Source organism: Uloborus diversus, chromosome 1 (assembly GCF_026930045.1).
Source record: "Uloborus diversus isolate 005 chromosome 1, Udiv.v.3.1, whole genome shotgun sequence".
NCBI classification, from domain to species: domain Eukaryota; kingdom Metazoa; phylum Arthropoda; class Arachnida; order Araneae; family Uloboridae; genus Uloborus; species Uloborus diversus.
In genome coordinates this window covers 253,137,427-253,153,641 of record NC_072731.1, presented here as the reverse complement: position 1 = coordinate 253,153,641, position 16,215 = coordinate 253,137,427, and the positions used below count along the sequence as shown (strand labels likewise).

Sequence of the window (16,215 nt, the reverse complement as noted above, 5' to 3'; positions counted from 1 at the left end):
AAGTGTTAAGCATTAAAAAATATATGCTATCCACACATCTTCTTTTTCTGCTTGACAGAAATACACAAAGGTAAGATTAATTGGAAGAAAAAACCTTTTTGTTTTAGAACTGTGTAGAGGGACCATGACTTTCATGGTCAAACCCAGAAATAAGTCAAGTCGTCACTCAACCAATAATATTGGGTAATGTGCATCTAATCATAACAATTACATTTTCTATTTTAGATTGTCCTTGAAACTTCTGAAATTTTCGACTTTCAAACATGATTGATACATATATTTTTGGAAGAAAAATAATATAATGTTACTGTCTGAAAATGAAAGCTATTGAGTTTTGATTTTTTCCAATTCAGTCTAAGTCCAAATCAAAACTAAATTGGTTTTTCTTAAGCTGAACCAAAATTGAAGTGGAGTTTAAGTTTATTCATATGGCCGTGCTAAGCACAGTAGTAAAAGTAGTCTTACCAGCCCCTTTGAACAAATTTGAGTTATTATAACCGATTTGTTCTCTGTTTCGTATTTTACTTAATAAATAAAATGTTTTAGGGTCATTTGATCAAGAGCGATTATTTTGAAAAATTCTTTTAAACAAAAAAAAGACATCTGAATCAAATATATGGAAGAGCCACAGTTTGAAATACAATATCTCAGCTTGAGCCCAACTGCCAAGTCCCCTTTTTTGCTTAGCACGGCAGTATACAGGGTGCGGTAAAAAAAAAATATCCTACAAAAATTGTAACATCGAATGGAAGAAAGATAAATTCATTTTAATGAGTACCTAATTTATTTTTGCTTCTCACTTTATTAGGAAATAATTTACAATATATTACCTAGTTTATGTATTGTTTTTTGGTTTTCTTATGATTTTAATCGAAATACCTGCTATTTTAAATTGTTTAACCAAGTAGAACGACAGTTCGTTTGCTTGTTGTGCCTCGATTAACAGTATTTGAAACGGCATACCGTTTCAAGTGACTTGGAAATGATAGTCGATGTCCGGAAAGTGTACAAGAACGAACAGTGAACATTTCAGCTAATCGTCAGGTCATCCAAAAGTGAGTTCAATGAAATCCTCGGGTTTCTACGAGAGCAGTCGTTTGTGGGAATTTGTGACCGATAAGTGCGACTAAGGGAAAAAAATAGCTCAAACAGAAGTTTTGCAAATTCCAAAAATTCAGGCCTTCGTATGGCTCTAAAGCTGCCAGAAACGTTTGAAACGGGTCGCAAGTCCACGCTGGAAGATATACCTTTCACTGATTTACCGTTCAACCGATTCATATCCCTCAGTATCATAGGATTTGGTCTGTAGACACCATAGGCTCCCATAGAGGGGGGAAAGTGGGGGCTCAGCCCCCCTTTTGGAAATGAGAGCTTCCTCTTCCTTTTAATACTTTTTTCTCTGTAAAAATGTAAAAACTTTTTTCTCCAGTCATTAATGAATTAGTTATCAAAAATGCTAAATTTTATTAGCTCTTATCTGTACTAAAGTCGGTTTCCATGGGGAAAATATCCTGCTAAACCATGAGGAAAGTATCAGAGCGCCCCCCCCTTAAAATTTTGCATATGGGCGCCCTTAGTAGACACTCCAAGCACCTTAGAAAACGTTAGATATCGCCAAAATCCGAAGTCAGGCTTGGTCTGAGATGGAATCAGGACAAGCGATAAAAAATCCTAGTTTTTCGTGGATGAGGGCCGTAAAATGAATCAAAAAGTGAACCACAGGACATTTTAGAAGTTATTGTACTTCTGTGGGTCTAAGAGCATTGTAGAAACTGAACAATTTCCTTTAACTCCACACCGATTCATATGGCCAAAAAGACAAGAGTGGTGCAAAGCGCATTGTTTTTGACAATATATCATCTTTTGAGTGGACGATCTACTCGCTTGACCTCAATCCCATCATAAAATTGAATTCTCTTAACCAATTGCTTTATAGGGAATAAGATAGATATAAAGGACTTGCCGCCCTTGAATGAAAATTTCAATAAGCAGTTGCATCTCAGTATTACTGAAAAAGGCTGCTAGTTTGAAACCAATTAAATTTAATGATTGATAAAGGTCTTCTCATATTATTATTTTTTGTGTTTTGTTAGTTTATTTATTTTTAATAAAGTTTCTTGGAAAATTACTTGCCCGGGTTTTTTTTTTTTTTTTTTGCTGCACTCTGTACATTTGGTTCACAGTCAGCAGAAGCATAGTTTTGTGATTAAAGTTATGGTTGTTTGATTTATGAAGAAGGAAAATCAATTCTTCACTAAGGTTATTGGTTTAAGCTTTTTTGTGAAAAGTTTTAAGCATTTTTTGATCTATATGCAAATTACATTGTCATACAACAATTTGCATTAACGTTAGACAGTATTTTAACATAAAACGGGACGGGGGAGGAAATTGCATCAGAATTCAAGCGTGAGAAATTTCTAATCACTTTTTGCTGAAAATTTCAACTAAAACCCTGAAAAGTTGAAAAAAATTCTTTTTTTTTTCAATTTTTCCGAAGTGGAAATTTATTGCTTCGGAAAAAAAACGTTTTTTTTCCGTTTTTTTCGGAAATTTTCCGGTTTTTTTCCGACTGTTTTCATCTCTACCTGTGACAGTTCTGACTGTTTGCCACCAGACGGATACATCATTGTACATGCTTCTTCAAAGCAAGTATTTCCTTAGTGAGTACTTTTTTTAGCTGATATGATGTTTTGTTTCCTTATCAGTAGTTGCTTACTGGTGAGGGGAAATGTAACGTAATCACTAACATTTAAAGTTAAATTGCGATAGTTGAACTGATTAGACAATAATGTTGCTCAAGTGTTTCTCTACATGTATGAATTTTTTTTATCGTTTTCTTTTCTTTCTTTTCTTTTCTTTTCTTTATTTTTTTTTTTTTTTTTTTTGAGATTCTGTTACAAAAGTAGATTAAAAAAATTAAGATCAAGTTGAAAAGAAAGAAAGAGAGAATAATGAAATGTTTTTTTGCACAGTAATTAGTAACATTCGTATGAATTTCATTAAAATTTCTTTAAAAAAATATATTTTTTTAATGCTCTGCTTTATAAATAGAAATTATTTGCTTATAAAGTTGTCTCTTGGTGCGAAATGTGGCTGCTATGACACTATGTGAAGCCACCTGATGGCATAGGCATTTTTAAAATTTATTTCACATTTACTTTAAACTCATCCTTTTATTAGTTAAATGAAGTTTTTGTAACCAAATCGTTTAAATTTCTATTCCAAAAAAATAAAAATAAGGTGTAAACCTTATTAGTATTTTTGGAAGTAATTTATGTTTGATGTTTGGCTGAAGTTTTTATTTAATTTGATTTCGCTTCATGAATTTGTTAAATATGCTCAAAATTAAATTCTTAGAAATTTTATTCTTTTTACTTGTTTTTAAACTTTTATTGAACAATTATTCTCTAAATTCTAATCTTAATTAAGGACAGTAGTTTTAAACGTGTTGCTTCAATTGATAGAAGTAAGGCCCCTATATAGAAAGCGGCTCTAAATAGGAGATTACCAATCAAAGAATGAAGAAACAATGGTGAAAAACCATTTTTTTTTTTTTTTTTTTTGTCTTTCAAGTTTTTTGAATGCAAGCAAATGATTGAGATTTAAAACACAAAGAAAACGTCAAAAGAAACGGATGTTTGTTTTAAAGATCATTGTGCAACTCAACTTCACTCCTGTTCAAATATAAAAACCGCGGTACATCCCATGAGCTTATTGCGCTAAACAGATTGACAATGGCACTAACCAGAGGACTTTAGTGAATATTAAAAAGCAAATACGGAAGATGTTTTACACTTCAAACAAAGTATTTCAAGGATAACAGCGGGTATGTTTTCTTAACACAAAGGCTTTTGAACGTCAACTTCAGTATTTTTCAAGGTAGAATTTCGTTATTTACGTTTCGCCTTTGAGGTTTTTACCACTTTAAACTTGAGTATCTCTAAAGGCATTCAACATCTTTTGGGTTTCTCCAATGAATAAAGTTTTAAAAAGTTTAATGCTTTGAATAAGTTTTGGTTGGAAATCCGTGAACAATCTAAAGAAGTATTTCTTGATGTAATACAAAAATCTAATGATGCAGCAGCATATGAAGTCTTTGAAATGTGATGTAGAAAAATTGTGCCGAATTTCGCAATCATCGTTTGGCATCAGCAATTCATTTGAGAGGGATTAAGTATCATGAGGGTCAATCTCCACCCTGGTTTTGAGAACCATAATGTACCCTTTGCCCGCCCTGATCCCCCGGAAAAATTTGAAATGAGTTGTTTGTAATACAGTAGCCGGCCGCCACTTACATGAATCACGTTTCTTCTAAACACTTTAGATTACACTAGTGGTACCCGCACAGCTTTGCCCGTAATAGAAAAATTAAAAGGTCTTTTGGTTCGCCTGTATATTTACAAATATTGTGCGCTGAATTTTCTCGCCAATTGGCTTGTACCCATGTTACGGTTCCACGTTATGATAATTTCGTATCTCGCCAATTGGCTTGTGCCCATGTTACGGTTCCACGTTATGATAATTTCGTAATTTATTCGTCCATCTTATGATAATTTTGTTCTTAAAATTGGAATGGAAAAAGAACCGCATCGAATTTTTGAAAAATCGCTTCGATGTGCACACCCCCTCACATGCTACAAACTAACTTTGTGCCAAATTTCATGAAAGTCGGCTGAACGGTCTAGGTGCTATGCGCGTCACAGAGATTCTGACAGAGATCCGGATAGTACGACTTTCAGTTTTATTATTAGTAAAGATAAAGCGGCTGATTCAATAAAGCGGCTACTTCAATAAAGCTGGATTTTGCTGTTTTTTGACAATTGGATTCATTTAAGTGGTTGATTCACTTTACCGGCGTCAACTGTATTTAATTCACTCTCTTAGCACACCGCCTTGTTGTAAATGTTTTATTATAAGAGGGTATTTGGAAATTGATTGTATTACACTGTTCGGATTCCTTTACTGCCTTTAAATGAAACTCACATTATAATTGATTGTTTTATAGATTTAAACTTATTTGGCTGACACTTTTTTAAGATATCCAAACTCAAACACTGGTTTGTTGATCGCTATGATTATTATTAGCATTAGCGATTACGAGATAAAAATAAAAATATATTGTCCTCAATATATAATATGAGAACTTTATGAAAATTGAGCCATACTCAACATCTTACTTTTTTTTAGTTATAATTTCTATTTCTTATTTAATAATTTATTCTATTATATATTTGAGTTAAATATTCTGTAATATTTGTCAGCTTTAGTTTTTTGACTTCTTAATTTATATAAATTATTCTTATTGTTGTATTTTACTTACTTACTTATTTATTATGCCTTTTTTTACACATTCTAGAACTGTACTAAAAATTTTCTCTCAACCCTGCCATCAAGTATCGCAAAAAATCTCTCTTTCAGATCAACGCCTACAAAACAGATGTGAAACTTGTGCAAACAAACAAACTATATCCAGTCAAGCCATATGTTTAAAAGAAGAAGAAAATAAGAAAAAATGCTGTAAAGTGTAAAATCCTGAAATACCAAAATTGAAATTTGGATGACAGCTTTTGAAATTATAACAATTGAGTCAGTTTAGTAATAAAATAAACAAATATCTTAAGATATTTCAGCAGTTTTTTGAATTGCAATATCAAGATTTTCGCTAGGGGATGAGGGCCCAAAGCGGGTAGATTTTCGAACAACGCTCGAAAATTGCAGTTTTTGGATTTTTATTGCAACAATTTCGGTTTTATTTCCTAGCAAGGCTCTTGAACTTCAAAATAAAAAGTGTGATTTTTGTATTATTTTAAAACCAATATTTATTTATTATCAAACTTAAAAAATATGTGAAAAACCCGCTTTGCCCTAACAAGGAGTGCAAAGCGGGTAAGCTTAACTAATTGTGATTTGGTACATTTGCCAATCAAATATGAAGTTATAAATGATTAAAATAGTTAACTAGTTACCTGCCATTATAAAAAAAATTTATAAAAAAGTTGTACTTATCCAATTTAAAGTCAGCACATTTATTTGTAAAACATAAATAAATAAATGATTAAATTAATAGACAAATTAACTGGCATCCTAAAAAATAACTTTTTAAAATTATACTTATCCTATTGAAATAGAAAATCTAAGTCAGCACACGAGTCAAGAAATTATAAATAAATATATGATTAAATCCTATATCCGCTTTGCCTGACCCGCTTTGCCCACAGGCACGTTTTTCATTTCAATAACTATAAATGACTATCGTAGTTTGTAGGTAGATGGTGTCAGAATAACGTAATATTGTTGACAATTATAAAAAAAAAATGGTCTTCGACTAATCACAAGTTATAAAACTTCTTTTTTTTTACAAGAAATATATCTTTTTTTTTTTAAATTTTAAGCATGTTTGCGCCATGCCGCTTCACTGCTGCTTCGTGAAAGAAGGCCTACCCGGTTTAGGCGACCTACCCTCTTTGGGCCACCCTCCCCTATCTCATCCTTCATATTACAGAATTTCTAAAGTACTAAAACTATGCTTTACCTGTGAGAGAAATCCAACTTTGACTTTTCTTCCAGATAGGGGAAGTGTTTTGGTTACTATAGGTTACAAGACGCAGGTATTCATAACATATCACTTTATATATTTTTTTTCTGAAAGAAAAAAGAAAAAAAAATTACAGTGCTATTATTATTATGTTCAAAGCTTTTGTGTCGTAATTTTCATGTCTGACATAGTAAAAATAAAAATGATTTTCCTCATGCAAGACTTCTCTGTTACTTTGAACTATTTTATGTGTTGAAAAATAAATACATATTTCTCAGTAATAGCCACAAAGATGAAAGACTTTGTGCAATTGTATTATTTTTACATTAAGGAAATTATCTATTGACAAGGATTGTTATGCGTGCTAGTTGGAAAGAAAAAGAGTATCAAGAAAAGAAAACTAAACATTGTAATTTTTTTTTTTTTTTTGACATAAACTATTTACTGTAAAAGCATTTATTTTCACCAAAAAAAGGAGGTACCGGTCATTTCGCGAGCAGAGTGAACCTCGTATGATAAGAATCAGAAGTTCATGAAAAATATGAAGTTGAAATATTTCGAGAGACTTAAATTTTCGCGATTTCGACGGACACGCGAAAATCGCGAAAAGTAAAGCCTCACGAAAATAAGGGCTTTTACAGTGTTTATATTTTTATGTAAGAGAAATACTTTAATTCAGTGGACACTCAACCCTTTTTTACCTTAGGGCTGCGCCCATGTTAAGAAAAATCACGTGGTCCAGAACTCAGAACACATAAGTTTAAATTTATTTATTTATTTATTTTTTTTAGTCACAACATGGAAAAAGCGGAAAAAAATTAAAAATACAAACAATGAATTGTTGTTACCGAAGCTCCAAGCTTATTTTTTAATATGAAGTTTCCATATGTTTTTAGAAAACCAATTTCAAGCCGGAACATGAAAAAGGAAAGAAAATTGCAAACATGAATTATTGTTACCTATACTAGAAGCTTATTTTTTTAATAAGAAGTTTCCGTTTGTTTTTAGAAACCAATTTCTAACTGGAAGATGGAAAAAGTGAGAAAGGAAAGAAAATTACAACTATGAATTGTTCTTTCCTATAACACAAGCTAATTTTTTTTTATATGATGTTTCCATCTGTTTTTAGAAAGCAATTTCAGACTGGAACATGGTAAAAATGAAAAAGGAAGAAAAATTATAAACAATCAATTGTTGTTACCTATACTACAAGCTATTCTTTTTAATATGAAGTTTTCATCTGTTTTTAGAAACCGATTTCAGGCTATGGAACATGGAAAAAGTGAAAAAGGAAAGAAAACTACAAACAATGAATGGTTGTTACCTGCACTACAAGGTAAGGTTTTTTTTTTTTTTTTTTTGATATAAAGTTTCTATCTGTTTTAGAAACCAATTTCAAACTGAAACATGGAAAAAGTAGAAAAGGAATGAAAATTATTTAACGATGAATTATTGTTACCTATACTACATGCTTATTTTATTACATTAATATGAAGTTTCCATTTGTTTTTACTAACCAATTTTTGACTATTTGGCTCCAAATTTGCAGGAATTATTCTTAATGCCGAACGAAGATAATCAATTGTTTTAGAAGGTTCCAGGATGATTCTTCGGTCACATATGGGACAATTTGGACGAAATTTGAGTTATAAGTTCACATATACCGTATTACCCCGCATTATCCGGCATGCCGCAAACTTTGGGGGTCACCAGATTTTCAATAGCACTTGCCTGGTCCTTTCCGGCATGCCGGAAAAATCGAGGTTAGGAAAAATAAACGAATAAAATATATGTGCTTAGCTTAAGAAATAATATAAGTTCTGTACATATGTTATTAGTATTAATAAACAGTTTAATTTTGGGAAAATATGAACTAACAATGTCATTTATTTGTTATTTTAGCAAGAAAAATATTCAATAACGAATAATTTTATAAAAATTAAAATAAAAGTAAGTAAGCAAATATTTAAGCAGTAAGTTACCATACCTAAGCCAGTGCTAAAGAATTTACCATAGCTATTCAATAAATACAAATTAAACTTACCTCACTAAAAGGAGCCAAAAATAATTTGTTTGAAAAAATTATGAACGAATCATGCAGTAACAATGGTTTGCTCTCTGATTGGAACTGAATGTTGAAATTTACTTTTGTTTTGTTGCAAAATAAGCCTCGAATTATCCGGCATGCCGGATAATTCGAATTTTTCGGCATGCTGGTCAACCTCGCTTTTTTGCGTCATGCCGGATATTGCGGAGTAATACGGTATACACATTAACAAGGGCTGATAGTTAAAAATTTGTTGACGTAGGAAAAGCACTTGACTCGATTTGTTCAGCAATTTTTTTTTCTCATTTCTCTTTCAATTGCTATTTTTTAAAAAAGATGTTTACCTGTCTTGTGTGGAATACACTTTTGGACATCAGTTTTAGTTCATAATTCTGGCAATATGTCTTCAGAATCTGTTTTGCAAATTTATGTAATACATATACTCAAGCATGATTTTTGCTGTCGCGGGCCCCAAATTGGCCTGCGAGACAAAGTAGGTTGAATTTTCTTGTATAAGTAAGCATAACATGACTTCATTCGCTAACAAACAGCCATAGTCAAATACAGCAAAACCTGTGAAGTTGACCACCTGTCTAAGTTGACCACTTTTATTAGACACGGATTTAGCCATTACTATATAAATCAACCTCTGTAAGTTGACCACCTGTTTAAGTTGACAACTAAAGTAGTTCACCGCAAAAGGTCAACTTATACAGGTTTCACTGTATTTAATTTCCAATTACTCTCAGAAAGTGGTATTACTGTCCAACCACGGATTGTATGGAATTTTCAGACATTCAGATGAGACGAATCCATCTGAATGAGGGGGAAAAGTAAAAATTTGTTGTGCGTATTCCGCTCATTTGAATGAGACTCTGCTTCTGCAAAAGCTGACATCGCTAAAAATAATAGATTTGTCCATTTCCGGCTGTAAAACGGATGTTTGTCTTTCCATACAATCCGTGGTCAGACAGTAGGTACATGAAAAAAAATGCCTCATTTCAGCTAAAAGAAAGAAAATGATCTAAAATTGAAACATTGAAATTCTGCTTCCCCTTTACCCCAAACTAGCCTTGTCTATATACCAGAGAAGTCTGACTGCGTTAGGGAGGTTCCGGGTTCGGGCATGGATGTATAGTATTTTTTTAGTACTATTTCTCTCCTGTGCTTGTCCTTTCTTTGTGTGAATGTGTTGTTATGCTGTGAATCGTTGCCTTACCCTGTAAACGGGCCCTTATGGCGTGTGTGTACTGTAGTAGTCGGACTTCCGAACTTCACAAAATTACGGTACAATTGGAAGTGAAGCAGCGCTACTTCAAATTGCCAGCCTAGCTATCAATAGATAGCAACAACAGCAACGTAATACAAAAACTAGTTCAAGGTCTTTGAAGGTCATTGCCCACTAAAAACCAATAAAATCTGCCTTAAACCTTCTGCAAACGCTCGTAAACACAGAAGAATTACATGCAAAATGAAAAAAAGAAAAGAAAACACACTCCCCTGCTTTTCTTTAAATGATCGGTGGTGTCAGTTCGCTACAAGATTTCATGGCAACTTTTGCCCCCACCCAGCCTACTTAACAATTCATTTGGCTAAGTACCTAATCCATTTCCCTCAAGTGCCTCAAACATTACTTTTCCGCCAACAGACTTTTCCTCTCTCTCTCTTTTTTCTGGTACTCGCTTGCTTTTCCAATTATGTCAGCACATTTGTACAGCAGATAAGTCAAGACTTAACTTTTACGAAGCCTATAAGTCACTAACCTCATTCCCCCAACCTTCTCATTTCGGACCTTTAGAAATAATCAATATGCCGCAGTTCCTGACATCCGAATGATGGAAAACGAGCCAGTGAGGCGTCTGGTGAATTTATTCGCCCGAAGAAGAATGACATTAAAAAAATAAAAATAAAAAAAAGAGTGGCAAAAAACGTCAAAAGTACGTCAACCGTTTCCGCCGTCTGAGGCAGGTGTAGCAAGCATGTGAGGGAAAAAACACGTGCGTTTGCTTGATATTGATTTTTCAGTTGTCAAGCCGTATCAGAAGCACTTCTCTGGAACTGTGTTCTATCGATTTTGTAGCGGTGGAGGTCTTCACTGGGTTGTTACGCATAGAAATTCCATGTGTGACATCAATTTAGAGGCATTACCTACATTTTGCCGCCTCGATTTACATTATAAATCTGTGTTTAAAAAGGTCTGACTGAAGTTTCATTTGTATCCGATATCTTTGGTGCGATTCAATTCGAGCCCTTGTATCTTTAAAAAAATAATAATAATAATAATAATAATAAATAAAAAAATTAATTTGAAATTTGACATCTCGAATTCAAATTACGTTTTTCGCAATCACGAGTGTGTAGGCGTGTGTGTTTGTGTGTGTGGGGTGGGGGGTATGTGTGTGTAGGCATGTGTGCTTGTGTCTGTGTGCAGGCATAAGTGTGTGTGTAGTTGTGTGTGTGAATGTGTGTGTATGTATGTGGGGGGGGGGGGGTATGTGTATGTGTGTGTAGGCATATGTTTTCGTGTCTGTGTGCAGGCATGAATGTGTGGGTAGTTGTTTGTATGTGTGTGTGTATGTGTTTGTGTGCATGTGTAGGTGTCTGTATGTATTTGTGTGTGTGTGTGTTTGTGTATGTGTGTGTAGGTGTATGTGCGTGTATGTATTTGTGTGTATATGTGTGTGTGTAGTTGCGTATGTATGCGCGTGTGTGTAGGACATGGGTGCAACCTGGAGACGGCTTTCGCTATAGGAGCAGCATCGTGAGGAGCCTGGCGACGGTGATGGTGCGAATAAAATGATAGGACGCCAAAAACAGTCAAATGAAAGCAATAAGCAATCCTGATTGCTCAAAAAAACACCTGGTATCTTTCCTTCCATCACTTACATGACAACGACGAATGCTTTTTTACTTACTTGAAATGAAATTCCAATACTTCATTTTTGTTAAATGAAGTTCAATATTTTGAGCTTTTTAACCTCAAAATACGAAACTAGATCACAGAAACAGTTTAAACATCTCCGACACTTTTGAATTTTTTTCATCAATTTTAAAAATTTCCACCTACTGATCATGTATATATATTTTTTATTGATTCCCCTTTATTTGTGCATAATAATGTATCAATTACTTGTACCTAAGTAATTTATGATGGGTTTGAAAATATGTTGACCACTCTGTGTAACAGAATGAAAAAAATGAGCAGTAAAAAATCCTTTAATCCTAAAGAAAAGTTGCAATTACAAAACAAGCATAAAATGAAATAATGATTCTAAAACGTATTCTGTCAGCAATTTCAAGATTTAAAAAAAAAAAAAAATAATAATAATCATTGATACAATTGAAACAATTGATACAATTGAGTGAGAATTCAACAGTTCAAATTCTGTCAGGAAAAAAAAAAGAATTAAATTCACCTTGTTTGTCAACTGTAGGGTTCGAAGTGACGAGATCTAAGCACCGAACTTATGCTATTCAGACATTTTTTAAAAAATATTACCAGATTCAATGAGAAGTTGTTTATTTTATTTTTGAAATGGAAGTAACAGCGTGATATAGAAACATAGAATTAGTCGGGACATTGATAACAATTAAAAAATAAAAAAAAAATAAAGACGAAATTTTTAATTCTTACTCAAGTTGTGTTGTAACCATATGGGAGGCTACGGGAGATCACAGTTTTGGGTCACAGTGACCCAAAACTTCCGTATATGGCAAATTTTGTTTGATGATTCGGCAAAATTATTATGATTTGGAAAAATCTGGAGTAATGTTTGACTAAATTTTCATAATTCGGCGAAATTTGAAGTTCCATTTGGCAAAATTATCATCATTCTGCGAAAATTGGAGTTCTCTTCGGTAAATTGAGAAATTTCGCCCTCCCAAAAATTAAAGTTCGGGGAACCTCTTGCTGTAACTTTATGTAAAATGAATAAAAACTGATAATTTTTATCGTTATTGCATTTTAGTAGTCATGAATCATATTGTAAAAATATATATAACTACTAAATGGTACTAAATTGTATGAAAAATGGAGAATAATATCGAATACAATAAAGACGTACCAAAAGGCATTATTATCTCCTGGTTTATTATTCATTTAAAGACACCATATGTTAAAATACTGACTGAGCTCAGAAAAATTAATGACTATACATGACATTGCACATTATCTTTTATCAAATTGACACATCGCTGAGAAAATTATAAACATCCTTGGAAAATCGAAATATAAATGGACTTATGGATCATAAATTTTGATCCAGTGAATGCGAATTGATTTTCTCTGGTGGAAACACTATGATGGTCCCTTTAAAAAAAAAAAAAAAAACGTATTAGGCGGATCAAGCAATCAGACAAAGTTCACTTTCCGTGATCGTTGTTTTGTTGACATTACAGCCCTCGTTCGAGGGAATTCCAAAAGATTGAGCACTGTTTTCAACGATGGAACACTATTCAATACATTTGCACAAATCTGGAAATCATTTCATTTTTTGAAGCAGATAGGTGCCAGGCATTCACCACTTTTCCTCTCGAAAGCATCGGGCAATCCGCCGGTGCCAATAATTCAATTTCCTCTCATCACCACCACCACCTTTTGGACATCATGCAAACCAGGGTTGGCCGAATTGGACCCAATTGGGTTGGACCCAATGGGTTTTTTTGAAAAAAAAACATTTAAAAAAAACCCATTATTTAGCCCACTTTTGGGTTTTTTAAAATTTTCTGAGAAGTTTTTAAAAAAAATTAATTTAAATACTTTCATAATTTAAATTTCCTTTTTATTTGTTCTTCATCACAGACAATGAACACAAAAAATGAATTTTGAACTTTAATAGTACTTCTTAACACTTAACAGCATTAAAAAAATACTTCAAAGATTTTAAATAAATATATTTAACTTTTTTCTTTAACTGGTCAATAAATAACTCAAATTATCTTGACTGAGTCCTGTCTCGTCTGATTTTCTCAATATTTATAGATTGTACAGAGGAAACTACTCTAGTTAAAAGGCTTTCAGGTAAATTATTTTCTGCAAACCAACACGTCACAAATCTCGAATAAACACAAGGTATATTTTTAGAAATTAACATATTTTTCAAACGGTCAACAGAAAACAGAACAGGATGTACAGTATTTTCATTATCTTCGAAAAAGTTTAATATTTCTTACTCTGTACACAGAAGTAGAAAAACAGGCAACATTCAATTCAAAGAAATGTCTTGATTAAGCTGGAATTCAGTAAAAACTGATTTAAACTACTAGAGGTTCTACAGTAGTTTTGCATAACAAAATGATATACAATAAAGTAAAATTCAAAAAAAAAAAAAAAAAAAAAAAATGTAGTAATTAAAAACGAACAATATATTTTATCACTCTGAAGTAACTTTGCCTTAACTGTTGGTAATAATGAAAACTAAAAAAAATCTGAAACTTCACCATTCTTGGGTTTTGTAGTCTTTTATACTTTTCTTCTGAATATGCTGAATTTTAACTAGTTTTCCAGCTTTTTTTACCCGAAGACAATTTTTGCACTTTGTCTATACACTTACGCTACAATATGCTACAACACCCACATAATACCCACATTTTCCCTAAAAAAAGACAAAAAACCCACATTTCTTTTAAAAACCCAACTTTAGTTGGTTTTTTTGGGTTTTATTTGAAAAAACACAAAAAACCCTGGGTCCATGGGCTTTTTTAAAAAAACCCGGGTTTTTGCCAACCCTGAGCAAACACACACAGCAGACCAAAACACAGGAGACCACTTTTGGACAGATGAATTTTTTCAGATCACGCACGTAGCATTTTTTTAGGGGTCAGTATTTATGCCAAAAAAATTTTGAATTAAATGCCCCCATGCCGTTTTCGGTAGGGGTGCCGAGGGACGAATAAAAAAAAAAAAGTTCCCTCAGCGACGGTTATCCATGGAAGAGAGATATTCGTTAGTTCAAACTTTTGTGCAATTTATGGCGAAACAGGCGACCTTGACAGATATTTACCGAAGACATTTGCATCAAGAATGAATGAACGTTAAATAATAACTCTCAGAAAAATCCCAGTAAATCTCCCAAAGAATCCTACTCGCCTGTTACAAAGAAACGGTTAATCAATAAGTTATTAGCATTGCGTTGAAAAAATATAGCAAATAAATATATTAGAAAACCACAAAGAAAGAATAATGTGACGGATCTTTTCGTTGCACATACATTACCTCCCAATGATTTGAAAGTGGGATACTCAATATTCTCCTACTTGTTCTGAAGCAAAATGCTGTTAAACTCTTTATAAATTACTTATGTACAAACAATTCGTACTTGATTACACAATAGATATTAAATAGAGAATCAATTAAAAAATATATAATTAATTATTAGAAATTTTTAAAATTCATTTTAAAAAAATCCAAAATCTCGGATATGATTTGCATCATTTTCCCGAGAATGATTCACTTCTACTTATCTCGACATAATTCTTTTTCATTGGTAATTGTTTTTATAAGGATCTTCAATGTCTCGAACGTCTTCAAGTGAAAAATCTTTCGAAAAGAGTTGATATTTTGAATCTGCTGTCATTCTGTTCGTCAAACGACTGCAATAGGAGTTATTATGAGCCACCATTATTAAGTATGGATGTTAATTTATAAAAAAAAAAACCTAGTGACACCCGCACGGCTTTGCCCGTAGTAGAAAATTAAAAGGTCTTTTGGTTCGCCTTTTATTTACAAATAATGTATGAAGAATTTCTTGCCAATTGGCTTTTCCATGTTACGGTTTCACGTTATGATAACTTGGTAATTTACTCGTCATCTTGTCATCTTATGATAATTTTGCTGGGGAAAATGTTTTTAAAATTGGAATAGAAAAAGAACAAAATCGAATTTTCGAAAAATCGCTTCGAGGTGCACACCCCCATGTTACAAACTAATTTTGTGCCAAATTTCATGAAAATCACGGTCTAGGCGCTATGCGCGTCACACAGATCCAGACATCCTGACAGAGAGAGATCCAGACAGACTTTCAGTTTTATTATTAGTAAAGACTACACAATCGAACCACACGACGAAATTATAAAATATCGCTTCAAACATGTTGAAAATGTTACAGAAATCGCAATGTATCTTTAGAGGAAGTATTCTAGTAGAGAGTAATCTTCTATAACCACGAGTAAAGTTCTACGAAGACCTGTCCCTTTCTTCATTGTCACAAGATAGGTCACGTTTGCCACCACTGGTCACTAAATATCACTGACAACTTGAACAGTATTAAACTTTAATGCTCATTCGATCTTTGTTTAATGGTTTCATTTGCATAAGCACGACGCATTTTACAATGCTCCTCAGCATTTTTGGTGGTCAGCAAGGGCAATATATGCAAAATTTTAAGGGGGGGGGGGCTCAGATATATTTCCATGGTTTAGCGGAATGTTTTCCCCATAGAAACCGATTTCGTACAGATTAGAGTTATTAAAATTTGTCGTTTTTAATAACTTATTCATTAATTGTTGGAGAAAGAAATGTTTTTACATTTTTGCAAAGAAAAAAGTACTAAAAGCAAGGAAGTTTTAATTTCAAAGGGGGGGGGGCTTGAGCCCCCACTTGCCCCCCCCCCATATGGGCGCCCTTGGTGGTCAG

The 16,215-nt window shown here is 33.0% G+C and overlaps 1 protein-coding gene across 2 annotated transcripts in view; it reads right to left on the bottom strand.

Moving 5' to 3' along the window:
• The window catches only part of LOC129234236 (elongation of very long chain fatty acids protein 1-like), a 92,326-nt gene that overhangs the window by 37,725 nt on the left and 38,386 nt on the right, over nt 1–16,215 (bottom strand). Inside the window, exon 1 of one of the 2 annotated variants that reach the window (XM_054868175.1) lies at nt 6,533–6,635. The exons of the other annotated variant lie outside the window; for it this stretch is intronic. The gene's annotated coding sequence lies outside the window, so the exon portion shown is untranslated. Of the gene's footprint in view, nt 1–6,532; nt 6,636–16,215 lie in introns of those variants that run through there. 2 annotated transcript variants of the gene reach the window in all.